Below are 11791 nucleotides of genomic sequence, written 5' to 3' on the forward strand. Positions count from 1 at the left end.
TGGAAGCCGCTGAGAAACGAAAACGCATTTAATTTCATGATTCCAATTCCCTTCATTGAGATGATTCCATTTCCACAGAACCCTTTCTTTGTCGAAATGTGGTGACAAAGCACTTGCAATTGAAAATATCCAGCGTTTGGTTACTCTCAATATTTGACCTGTATTATTCATTCACGTTGCTTTGACAAGAGGGCATTGCTCAAACACCATTGGTCCATTTGCAAAATTGCTTTCATGGGGCTGTGTTAATTTTGGTCCATGCGTGATTTGGTAATAATGCTTGGATTAGAATAGTTGTTGGATTATGAAATTGCATTGTCTCAACTTCATCTTAGACACTCCCAACAAAGTAACAGAAAATGACACCAACAATAGTTTCGAAAAATAATATCAACGTAGCCAACATTTGAAAGCAACAACAACAACTACAATGCTGCCAACTTCATGAATTGAAAGAGGGTGCTTTAGTTCAATTAATCTGGATAATTATATATAGAAATAATTAATTTATGTGTCCATAATTCAGAATTCAATTTGATTCATTCCAGTGTCCCACATCAACTTTTCTGACGTTACGTTTTTTATTATGAGTTTTTTATACATTGCATTCGTATTTTACAGGACAAAATTGAATAAAACTTAATCACAATGCATGTACGTTGCTGATAAAAAAAAAAAAAAAATAACAATGCATGTACGTTGACCAACTATGATAAAATTTTCAGACTTGTCTTTTATATTCAGTAACAAGTTTTTATCCATGGCTTACACATTTTATTATAGAAAATTGGTATGGAATTTGACTATTAACATATATTTATTACTTGTACATATATTTATCCTACTACTAACTTAACATTACAAGAAAACAAGCAATTAGTTTCTAAATACTTGCGTGGACCAATTACGGATGCTAATATCATTGACTAAAATGGCGTAAAATCCACGCAAAATGGTATTCGACGCAAAACGAATGCACTTATGGATTTATTTATTTTTTTAAAAAGTTCCAGTTTGCGTCGGCTTGCGTCGGCCACGGCCACGTATATTTATATTTTAGGATTTTAAAATTATTTATTTAAATTTATTTAATGTATAATATTATAAAAAATATTTTAATATTTAATTCTTTATTGTATTTATTTTAAAATTATTTCTTTAATATTATAATAAATTATTTAATTTATTAATTTTTAATATAAATTAGTTAAATTAAATTTATTAAATTAATTAAGTGTTTGATTTAAAATTAATTGAGTAAAAGAAAAGATGTATTTAAATTATTTAAATGTTATATAACATATTTAATTATTTTAAAGATTATTTATTTTAAATTTATTCTATTTATATATTGTCATAAATATTTTATTTTTGAAATTATGATATAAATTAGTTAAATTAAATTTATTAAATTGATGAAGTGTTTAATTTTGAAATTATTTAAAAGAAGTTATCTTAAAAAGGTTATAAAGATTTGAAAACATGTAGAAAAATAATAATTAAGTAAAAAATAGTAAAAAAAATAATGCGTATTTAAATTTTGTAAATATTATATAAAATATACATAAATTTAAGAATATAAATTCAAGATGAAGTAATTAATTAATGCAAAATGTAATGAATGTATTTAAAAATAGAGAGTAAATTTCCTCTAAAAATGTTTTATTTGGCTTAAGAAAAAAAGAGTTAGATAAAACTTTTGATTAGTAACTTAAATAAATTTAAATGTTATATGTGTGCAATGGATGAATGAACTAGGAATTTTGTTTTTATATCCATTATAATTTTAAAGATGTTACTTCTCATCAATGAAGCATAAGACCATCTTAAAGAATTAGCGAAAATGTATATGATACAAACATATTAATTAAGACTAAGTGCGTGAGTAAGTAACTTATTCTTAATTGTTAGATTGGTACAATATCCAAAGTGTTCCAAAGTTGACTACATGCTCTATAAATGTCATTGTTATAGTTACTGAGTATGATCTCGAAAAGAAATTAATGTTTTCCAACTGAAACACATAATAATGTAGTAAGTTGTAAGTAACGAGATGACACATATGCAATATTCTTTATAAGTGTGTTAATACAATTTCCCAATTTACTAAATAATAGGTCTTTGACATAGTAATTTTAGTAGACTTAGTTCTTAATAAATGTAACATAAATAAGTAAGTTTCGACTGGGTGTTATATAGAATGAACTTAAAATCATGGAATAGAGTTCATGATTACATGTTGGATTATAAGTTAATAACCCTAGTCCATTGTAAAGGCTAAAAGAGAGTATCGTAAGCAATTTGGGAAATATGAGTCATTTCGTGATAGTTATAGAATTAACTTAGAATCATGGAATATAGTTGATTATTAGATTTTGGATTATAAGTTAGAAGGGATGATGAGGGTATTGTTGAACCAAGTGGTGTTCAAGCTTTGAAGAATCCAAACCCTTTGAAGGATGTTGAAGCCTTGGTTGTGCTTGCTGTTGATGTACTGTTTTAGTTAGGATCTGGGGTAGATTGTGTTTGTAATCCACCTCTTGACTGAATCCAAAGCATAGGCATTCTCAATCTTTTTGAAAGAAAAATGTTTTTCAAACTAAGTTAGAAACAACCGATTGTTTTGTCGAAACAACCGATTGTTTATACTTAGATGTTTTTAGAAAAGATTGAAAACTTTTTTTCAAATGGTTAATCTGTTAAAACCAAAACAACCGATTGATTCGAGGAAACAACCGATTGTTTGTTTTGGTACCATAACAGAAAAACTGTTTTAACTTTGACTGAGCTTTAAATGTTTTAATTGCTTACGCTTCAGTCTTTAAATGATTTGACCAATCATTAAATGCAATGAATAAGTTTGTTAAGATTTGATAACAAACAATATCTTTGAATAAATTTAGAAAAACAGTTTTGAGTAACAATCTTTTACAAGTTTTTTTAATACAAATTTTGAGTTTTTCTAAGAGCTGAGATTGCTTGGAGTTTGTGATTGATAAAAGTGTGTGGAATAGGATTTTGAATTGTATTGATTTCAAATTATCTCCTGTAACAAGTGTAATCCTTGTACTCTGTAAAACAAGTTTCATTTGTGTGTTTGCTGAGATTTGCTATGTGTTCTTGAGGGGATCAAGATCAGAAATCTTAGTGTTGGTGTGTTGGCCTAGAGAAGTGTGTGTCTTGAGGGGATCAAGGTCACTTTCTTGGTTGTGGTGTAAGTGATCAAGGTGTGATTGCTTAGTGAATTTCCTCAGAGGTTTCTAAGAAGACTGGATGGGTTTGGAGTGAACCAGTATAAACATCTGTGTACATTTTCTCTATCCCTAACTCTTTAAATTCATTTTTGATATTTGTTTACTGGTATAAACAACCGATTGTTTTGCTGGTGCAGTGCTTTAAGCTTTGTGTTTCGAAAAACTAATTTCTTAATCAAGGTATTCGCGAAGTATTTTCATTCAAGGCTTAAAAGATTACGAAAACTCTCTTTAAACAATTCAACCCCCCCCTCTAGTTTAAAGCCATATATTCTAACAATTGGCATCAAGAGCTTGGTTCTTGAAATTTATTCAAGTTGATCCAAAAATCTTTTTTTCTATGGCTAGAAAACAATCTTTTGAGGAAGGTGCTTCTATCTACAAACCACCTTTATTCTGTGGATTGTATTACAAATACTGGGAAGCCAGAATGAAAATCTTTGTGGAATCTATTGATCAAGGAATTTGGGATTCAATTGAGAATGGTCCTTACATTCCAAAGTTTAAAAAGAATGGTTCTTTCATTGCAAAACCTTGGTCTCAATGGACCAATGATGAATGTAAGATGACCAAGCTTGATTGTACTGCTCAAAACATAATAGCTTATGCACTAGATACTAATGAGTTTTTCAGGATATCAAAATGCAAAATTGCTAAAGAGATGTGGGACACACTCAAGGCTGCTCATGGACACAATGAACCAAAGGAGGCAATGACAAAGAGTCAAGCAAAAAGAAAAAGAAGGCAAAATAAGAAAAGCCTCAACCTTTGCTTCATGGCCAGAAAGGAGGATGACTCAAGTAGTGTAAGTTCATCAAACTCCTCAAACTCTGAAAATTATGGTCAATTACTTCAAGCCTTTCAAGAAACGCATGAAGAAGCCAACCGATTGGCTCTCTTGAACAATCAGTTAAAGGAAAAGAACAGCTGGCTTGAAAATAGGGTAAAGACACTAGAAGAGGAATTAGAAAATTCAAAAACAGATTTTGAAAATCTTGAAATCATCTACAAAAACTCCTCTTGCAAGTGTGATGCTCTAGTTTGTGAAAATTGCGAAAATCTTGAAAAGAAGGTCCACTATCTTGTTAAAACTGTGGATAAACTTTCTAAAGGCCAATCCAACTTTGAGAATGTCTTAACATCTCAAAACTGTGTTTTTGGAAAAGCTGGATTGGGTTTTAATCCACAAAACAAACAAGATAGATTTTCAAAATTATTTTCGAAAATGCCAGAAAAACAACCGATTGGACCATTGAAACAATCGATTGTTACATGCTTCTATTGCATGAAAAGAGGCCATTCTGTGAGGTTCTGCACAAAATCAGAAAATATGTTGTTCCTAAAGGTCTTATGAAGTGGATTCCTAAGGGTAATAAAGGCTTAATTGATGAGTGTAAACCAAATGGACCCACATTCATAAGGGGACCAAATCTTTGTACTTGAAATTTTTTTTTGGTAGGGAATCTTGGAGGAGAGCAAGCAACTGTGGTACTTGGACAGTGGATGCTCCAAGCACATGACAGGGGACAAATCAAAGTTCATGAGCATCTCCTTTAAGCAAGAGGGTCATGTCACCTATGGGGACAACAACAAAGGAAGGATTCTTGGAAGAAAAAGACCATCATTGAAGCTGAATAAATGCTCTGCATCTGTCCAAAGGTCCTCTACAGTGAAAAGAGGCTTCTTGATCATAAAGCACATGACTCATTGAAGAAATAACAAAAGGATAAGACTTTCCTTTTTTTGTTCTTAATTTCTGTTTTAAAGTTCTTTCTCATGGTTAAAAATCTTCTTTAAAATGCTTAATGTCATTTGCTTTGAACTTTTTCTGCTCATGGTTAAAATTCAAAATCAGTTTTAACTGCTGCAGAAAAACAACCGATTGTTTCTTCGAAACAACCGATTGTTTTGAGTCTGACAGCACTGTGAAGAAATAAATTTAATTTCTATTTTGAATTTCTATCCGTTGCAGATCTTTTTAAAGAGAGAATCCTTGTTCAAGAACCTGTGTTGAAAGTTGATCACGTTCAGAGAGAAGTTACAACAGTCATAAAGGAATATATTCCAAAATCTTGGAAATTCAAGAGCCTTAATGACTAGTGATGGAGATCAAGCCCAAGAGAACATGGAGGCCACTCATCAAGCTCAAGAAGAGGTGGAGGCACAAATGGAGGACGCCCATGGAGGTCAAAGTCCACCTCAAAGGATTACAAGAAGCATGTTCAAAGCCTTGGGAGCTAGAGGACATTTATTTTCTCTTTTTGTAGTGTCTTTAGTTGAAGGTGCTTAGAGGGAAACCTTAGAAACCTCTTTTGTTATAGCATCTTTTAGGTTTTAGTTAGGAGCTTTAGGGGGGTGTATTAGTAGATAGGTGTAGGAGTAGAATAGGGGGTGCCAAAGTGAAGGAAAGGATCACACCTTCCTTGCTTTGCTTTTTAGCGCCGGTTCTAGCTTGTTTTGGAGGGAATTTTGATTTGTTTTAGCTTTCAATTTTCAGCACCTTAGGCTATAAATAGAGGTGCCTTCCTTGTAAATTTCAGATTTGAATTGATCTAAAGAAACTATACTCAAAATTGGAGTGAGCATTTGGAGAGCTTTTGAGCTTCTACTCTAGTCTTATCTTGAAGGACCATGGTTTCCTCAAGTGGCGGCTTGCACACTCATCTAGGAGCATCCATACTTCTAGTGGCGTGATCATCCAACCATTCTTCCATCTTCATGAGCATTCTCTTCTCCTTCCTTTCTTCTCTTTCAATTACTCTTGTTGTCTTGTGTTCTTGAGCATGTTTTGGTTCGGCTATTCCATTTTCCAGCACATGTGTTCTGTTTTTGTTTGCAATTCCTTTTATGTTCGGTTCTTATGTGTTCTTGCCTAATTTCTGTTTGGTCTTCTCTTTTTATAATTCCTTGTTGATTCAATTTGACAATATTTGGTTCATCCAAATGAGTTTGGGGATTTGGTACTTGTTATTGGTGAGTTCTTGACTTAGAACCATGATCCAACTTCTAAGAAAGTGCCTCTATATTTTCCAGCTCAAGGTGATTCCTCAAAGTGTCAAGAATCTTGTTCTATGTGGCTATTGGAATCACATCATGTGGTATCATGAGTCTTAGGTTCTTCTTGTTTAATTGTTGAGTTGTGTGCACTTTATTTCAAGAGCTCTTTTAATTTCTTGCAATTTAAGTTTCTGTTTTAGAATTTTAATTGAGTTTTCTTGCTGTTTTTCTTTTGCTCCAAGTGTTTGTGGAAAGGTTTATGGCACTCATAATTCTTATGAGTATGGTTGCTCTTTTGGAATGGCATTATCCTTCCTAGAGTTTACCTTAAGCTTCCTTTCACTAGTTACAATTTGTGTTGTGTTTTTTAATTTTTGAATCATGTCAAGTTTTGTCCTAGTCATGTTATTCCATATATGTCATTACTTCTAGTAGTACTTTTATTGTTTTGATTGTTTCTTGCTTTGGTGTCATATAATTTTTCTGAATTGATGTTGATCCTTTGTGCATTTTCTTTTTAGAATTGAGTTCATACTTGTATTCTAGACCTATACAAGTTCCAATACATCATTTTCTATTATGTCTTTGCTAGTTCATCATTCTGTTTTTTATTCCTATTAGGATTCCTCTGTTTCTGAAAAAAGTGCTTACTGTTTTTTCCTTATTGCAACTGATTTACGTACTGTAAAATTCTGAAATTCTGGATTTGAGATATTCAAAGTGTTAGAAAAGAATAGAAAAAAGAATCATTCAAAAATATGAAGTACACAAAAAATGATAAATAAAATAAAAAAGTGTACATTCCTGCCGAAAAAAATACGGTAATCTGGCAGTGATTTTAAAAAATTTATTTCTCTCAATTGGCTTACTGTTTTTAATTGATTCCAGTGCCATTTTTGAGTTAACATCTTGAAGTTTCTGTGGTAAAAATTTCATAATCCAGTTCGCTCTACAACGTTCCAGTTAAATCAGTGAATATCAAACACAGTTTGCATAAAAAAAAAAAAAAATTTCCAGTAGCTAAATTTTTTGTTTTCTTCATCTACTCTAGTGATTTTCCTTAGGTATTCTTTTGTGTGCCTACTTTTCTCATTTAGTTCTTTATTTTCTTGATTGTCTTTCATTCTTACTCTTTGAGTTTGTCTTACATATAGTATTCCTTTTGTAATTACCTTTCCTTGCTTCTACCTTTTTCTTGTTTGTCTTTATTGTTTCTTTGGTTTTGTGGTGGTTTGCTCTTAAGATTGGTGTGCTTGCTTTGACATATTTCATTTGAGGATTCCAAGGCCTCAAGATCAGATTGGAGCAAGAACATTATTTCTTTGAGAGTGATATCTTTTTCAGCCTTAATTTCACTTCGGCAGTTTCAATTGCAAAGCTCACTGTTTTTGGCTAATTTTTTTTAACTTGTTTGCTGTTTTGTGTGTTTGCTGTTTTTAATTACAAATGGCTGGATTTTCAAGTGATGCATCCTACAAGCAGAATTCTCCTTCCAAAGCTTCAATTCTTGGTGAATTACATGAAGCTCAAAGAACAATTAGAAGGTTGGAGGAGAAAATGCAAAAGATGGAGGTCCAACAAACTAGACCATCTCCTTCTATCCATGATGGACATCATTCTCATAGACCATCTTCAAGAGCTTCTTCAAATGATGTTGGCCGTGAAGATGAGCATAGGAGAAGGAGACCTCCACCCCAAGTCCATGGACAAAGACATCATCACCAAGGGGAAAGAATTCACTACGGCAATGGCTTCTACCATGATGCAAAGTCCAAGCTTCCTTCGGTCAAACTACCTTGTTTTAATGGTTCTAGTGATCCAAATGTGTATTTAGATTGGGAGGCTAAGTGTGAACAAATTTTTGAGATCCATGAGATCCAAGATGAGCATAAGCTCAAGCTAGCCACCCTAGAGTTTAGTGATTATGCCATGAAATGGTGGCATGGGATTGTAAAGGACATTATCTATCACAAGGGTCCTCCCGTGGACTCTTGGAACTCTTTAAAGGATCATATGCGCGCTAGGTTTGTGCCCCCACATTTTAGGAAAGACCTCATGTTGAGACTCCAACGGTTTCAACAAGGCACGCTAAATGTGGATGAATATTATAAGGAGCTTGAGACGCTTGTGCTTAAAATTGAATTAGAAGAAAGTGAAGAAGCCATGATTGCTAGGTTTGTGAGTGGTCTTAGGAAGGATATCCAAGACATTGTTGAGTTACAAGAGTATTCATCTTTGGGCTCTTTCGTTCATCTTGCAATGAAGGTGGAAGCCCAACTTGCTAAGAAAAACTCTTTTAAAAATGCTTCCAATAATGGATACTACTCCAAGTCTTGGAGAAACAAAACTTCTTTTTCTAAACATCCTTCCAAAGATTCTTCTTTCAAACCCAAGGAATCTAAGCCATCAACATCTAGACCTAAGTCTCCCACTAGAACATCTAACACTAAATGCTTTAAATGTATGGGTTATGGTCATATTGCTGCAAATTGTCCTTCAAAACGAAGTATGTACATGCATGAGGGCATTGTAGTTAGTGAGCATGATTCAGATTCTTCAAAGCATTCATTGCATTCTCATGCATCTAGTGAGGAAGAGAGCGAATGTCCACTTGAAGGGGACTTGTTAGTTGTGAGAAGACTTCTTGGACAAGTTTCACAACCTTTTGATGAAAGTCAAAGGGAAAATATTTTCCATACAAGATGTCTTATTCAAAACAACATTTGTTCCTTGATAGTGGATGGGGGTAGTTGTGCAAATGTGGCTAGTACAAGAGTAGTAGATAAGCTTGGATTGCCTACTATCTCTCATACAAAGCCCTACAAGTTACAATGGCTTAGTGAAGTAGGAGAAATAATTGTTAATAAACAAGTCCTCATCCATTTCTCCATTGGAAAATACAAAGATGAGGTATTATGTGATGTTGTGCCCATGGAAGCCACTCATGTTCTTTTGGGAAGGCCTTGGCAATTTGATAGAAAAGTTTTACATGATGGCTTTACCAACAAATTATCTTTTGAATTCCATGGTCACAAGGTTACTTTAAAATCTCTCTCTCCAAGAGAAGTCCATGAGGACCAAGTTATCATGAAGAAAAAGAGGGAGAGTGAAAAAGATAAAAAAGATAAAAAAGATAAGAGTTCTAAGCCTACACTCCTTGTGTCTAGGCGTGACATTGAAAGGGAAATAGTGGCTCATCATCCTCTTTTTTTAGCCATCCCTAGAACTCTTAGCATAGAAACACTTGTTGATAGTCCTCATTGCTTGGAATATTTGGTAGAAGAGTTCAAAGATGTGTTTCAAGATCCTCCAAATGGACTTCCACCTTTGAGAGGGATTGAGCACCAAATTGATTTGATACCGGGCTCTTCCTTACCAAATCGTCCCGCATATAGGACCAATCCAAGTGAAACCAAGGAAATTCGCCAACAAGTTGAGGCTTTGATTGAGAAAGGGTGGGTGCAAGATAGCATGAGTCCTTGTGCTATGCCTATCATCTTAGTGCCAAAAAAGGATGGCACATGGCGAATGTGTTCGGATTGTAGGGCCATAAATAACATAACCATTAAGTATAGGCATCCCATACCTAGACTAGATGATTTGTTGGATGAATTACATGGTTCTAAAATCTTTTCAAAGATTGATCTTAAAAGCGGCTACAATCAAATCCGTATCAAACCGGGTGATGAATGGAAGACGGCTTTTAAGACCAACTTTGGTTTATATGAGTGGTTAGTTATGCCTTTTGGTTTAACTAATGCACCAAGTACCTTCATGCGCCTCATGCATCATGTTCTTAGACCTTTCATTGGTAAGTTTGTTGTGGTTTACTTTGATGACATTCTCATTTATAGCTTATCTTTGAATGACCATAGGTTGCATGTTAGGCAAGTTTTAGAAACCCTTAGGAAGGAACATTTGTATGCTAACCTTGCTAAATGTATGTTTGCTCTTGATCATATAGAATTCCTAGGGTTTGTTGTGAGTTGTAAAGGGGTCCATGTGGACAAAACAAAGGTGGTGGCCATTCAAAATTGGCCTACACCGAAATCTTTGAATGAGGTCCGAAGTTTTCATGGGCTAGCTTCTTTCTATAGAAGATTTGTCCCAAACTTTGGTACCATTGCCGCACCACTCAATGACATAGTGAAAAAGGATGTGGTCTTTCATTGGGGAGAAGCACAACAAAAAGCTTTTGATACTTTGAAAGAAAAATTGACTAATGCTCCCATCTTGGCCCTTCCTAATTTCACTAAGACATTTGAGATTGAGTGTGATGCTTCAAGCATAGGTATTGGGGCTGTTCTCCTTCAAGAGGGCCACCCCATAGCCTATTTTAGTGAGAAATTGAAGGGAAGTCATCTCAACTATTCCACCTATGATAAGGAATTATATGCACTTGTTAGGGCTTTGTTTACTTGGCAACACTATCTTTTTCCCAAAGAGTTTGTGATACATAGTGATCATGAATCTCTTAAATATTTGAAAAGCCAAAACAAACTTAACAAGAGGCATGCTAAGTGGGTGGAATTCATTGAGCAATTTCCTTATGTGATCAAACACAAGCAAGGCAAAATAAATATTGTGGCGGATGCTCTTTCTAGAAGATACACCTTGCTAAATCTTTTAACCTCTCAATATCTTGGTTTTGATCACATTAAGGAACTTTATCATGATGACCTTGATTTTTCTCTCCTCTATCAAGAGTGTCTTAAGGGAGGACACAAAGATTTTTTTATTCAAGATGGCTTTCTTTTTAAGGGAAAACGTCTTTGTGTTCCCCAATGCTCTATTAGATTATCTCTTGTTAGAGAAGCTCATGAGGGGGGCTTAATGGGTCATTTTGGGGTTGCTAAAACTTTGGATGTGTTGCATGAACATTTCTTTTGGCCTCATATGCATAAGCATGTTCATAGTTTGTGTGATAAATGCATAGCTTGCCGCAAAGCTAAATCTAAAATGCATCCCCATGGTCTTTATACTCCTCTTCCTATCCCTTCAATGCCTTGGGTAGATATATCTATGGATTTCATCTTAGGCTTACCCAAGACATCAAAGGGAAAGGACTCCATTTTTGTGGTAGTGGATCGTTTTTCAAAGATGGCTCACTTTATTCCTTGCCACAAAGTGGATGATGCATGCCACATTGCAAACCTCTTCTTCCAAGAAGTGGTTCGCTTGCATGGGATTCCTAGGTCTATAGTGTCCGATAGAGATCCTAAGTTCTTGAGTCACTTTTGGAAGACCTTGTGGGGCAAGCTTGGAACTAAGCTTTTATTTTCTACCACTTGCCACCCACAAACTGATGGTCAAACCGAGGTGGTGAATAGAACTTTAGGACAACTATTGAGATGCTTTATTTCGGGGAATCCTAGAGTGTGGGAGAATTTACTACCCCATGTTGAGTTTGCATATAACCGAGTAGTAAATTCTACCACCTCCCATTCTCCTTTTGAGGTGGTCTATGGGTTTAATCCCCTAACACCTCTTGATCTTCTTCCTATTCCCCTTCTTGACGATGTCTTGTGCAAAGATGGGGA

The sequence above is a fragment of the Phaseolus vulgaris genome, chromosome 11 (genome assembly GCF_051622355.1).
Source record: "Phaseolus vulgaris cultivar YP4 chromosome 11, ASM5162235v1, whole genome shotgun sequence".
NCBI classification, from domain to species: Eukaryota; Viridiplantae; Streptophyta; class Magnoliopsida; order Fabales; family Fabaceae; genus Phaseolus; species Phaseolus vulgaris.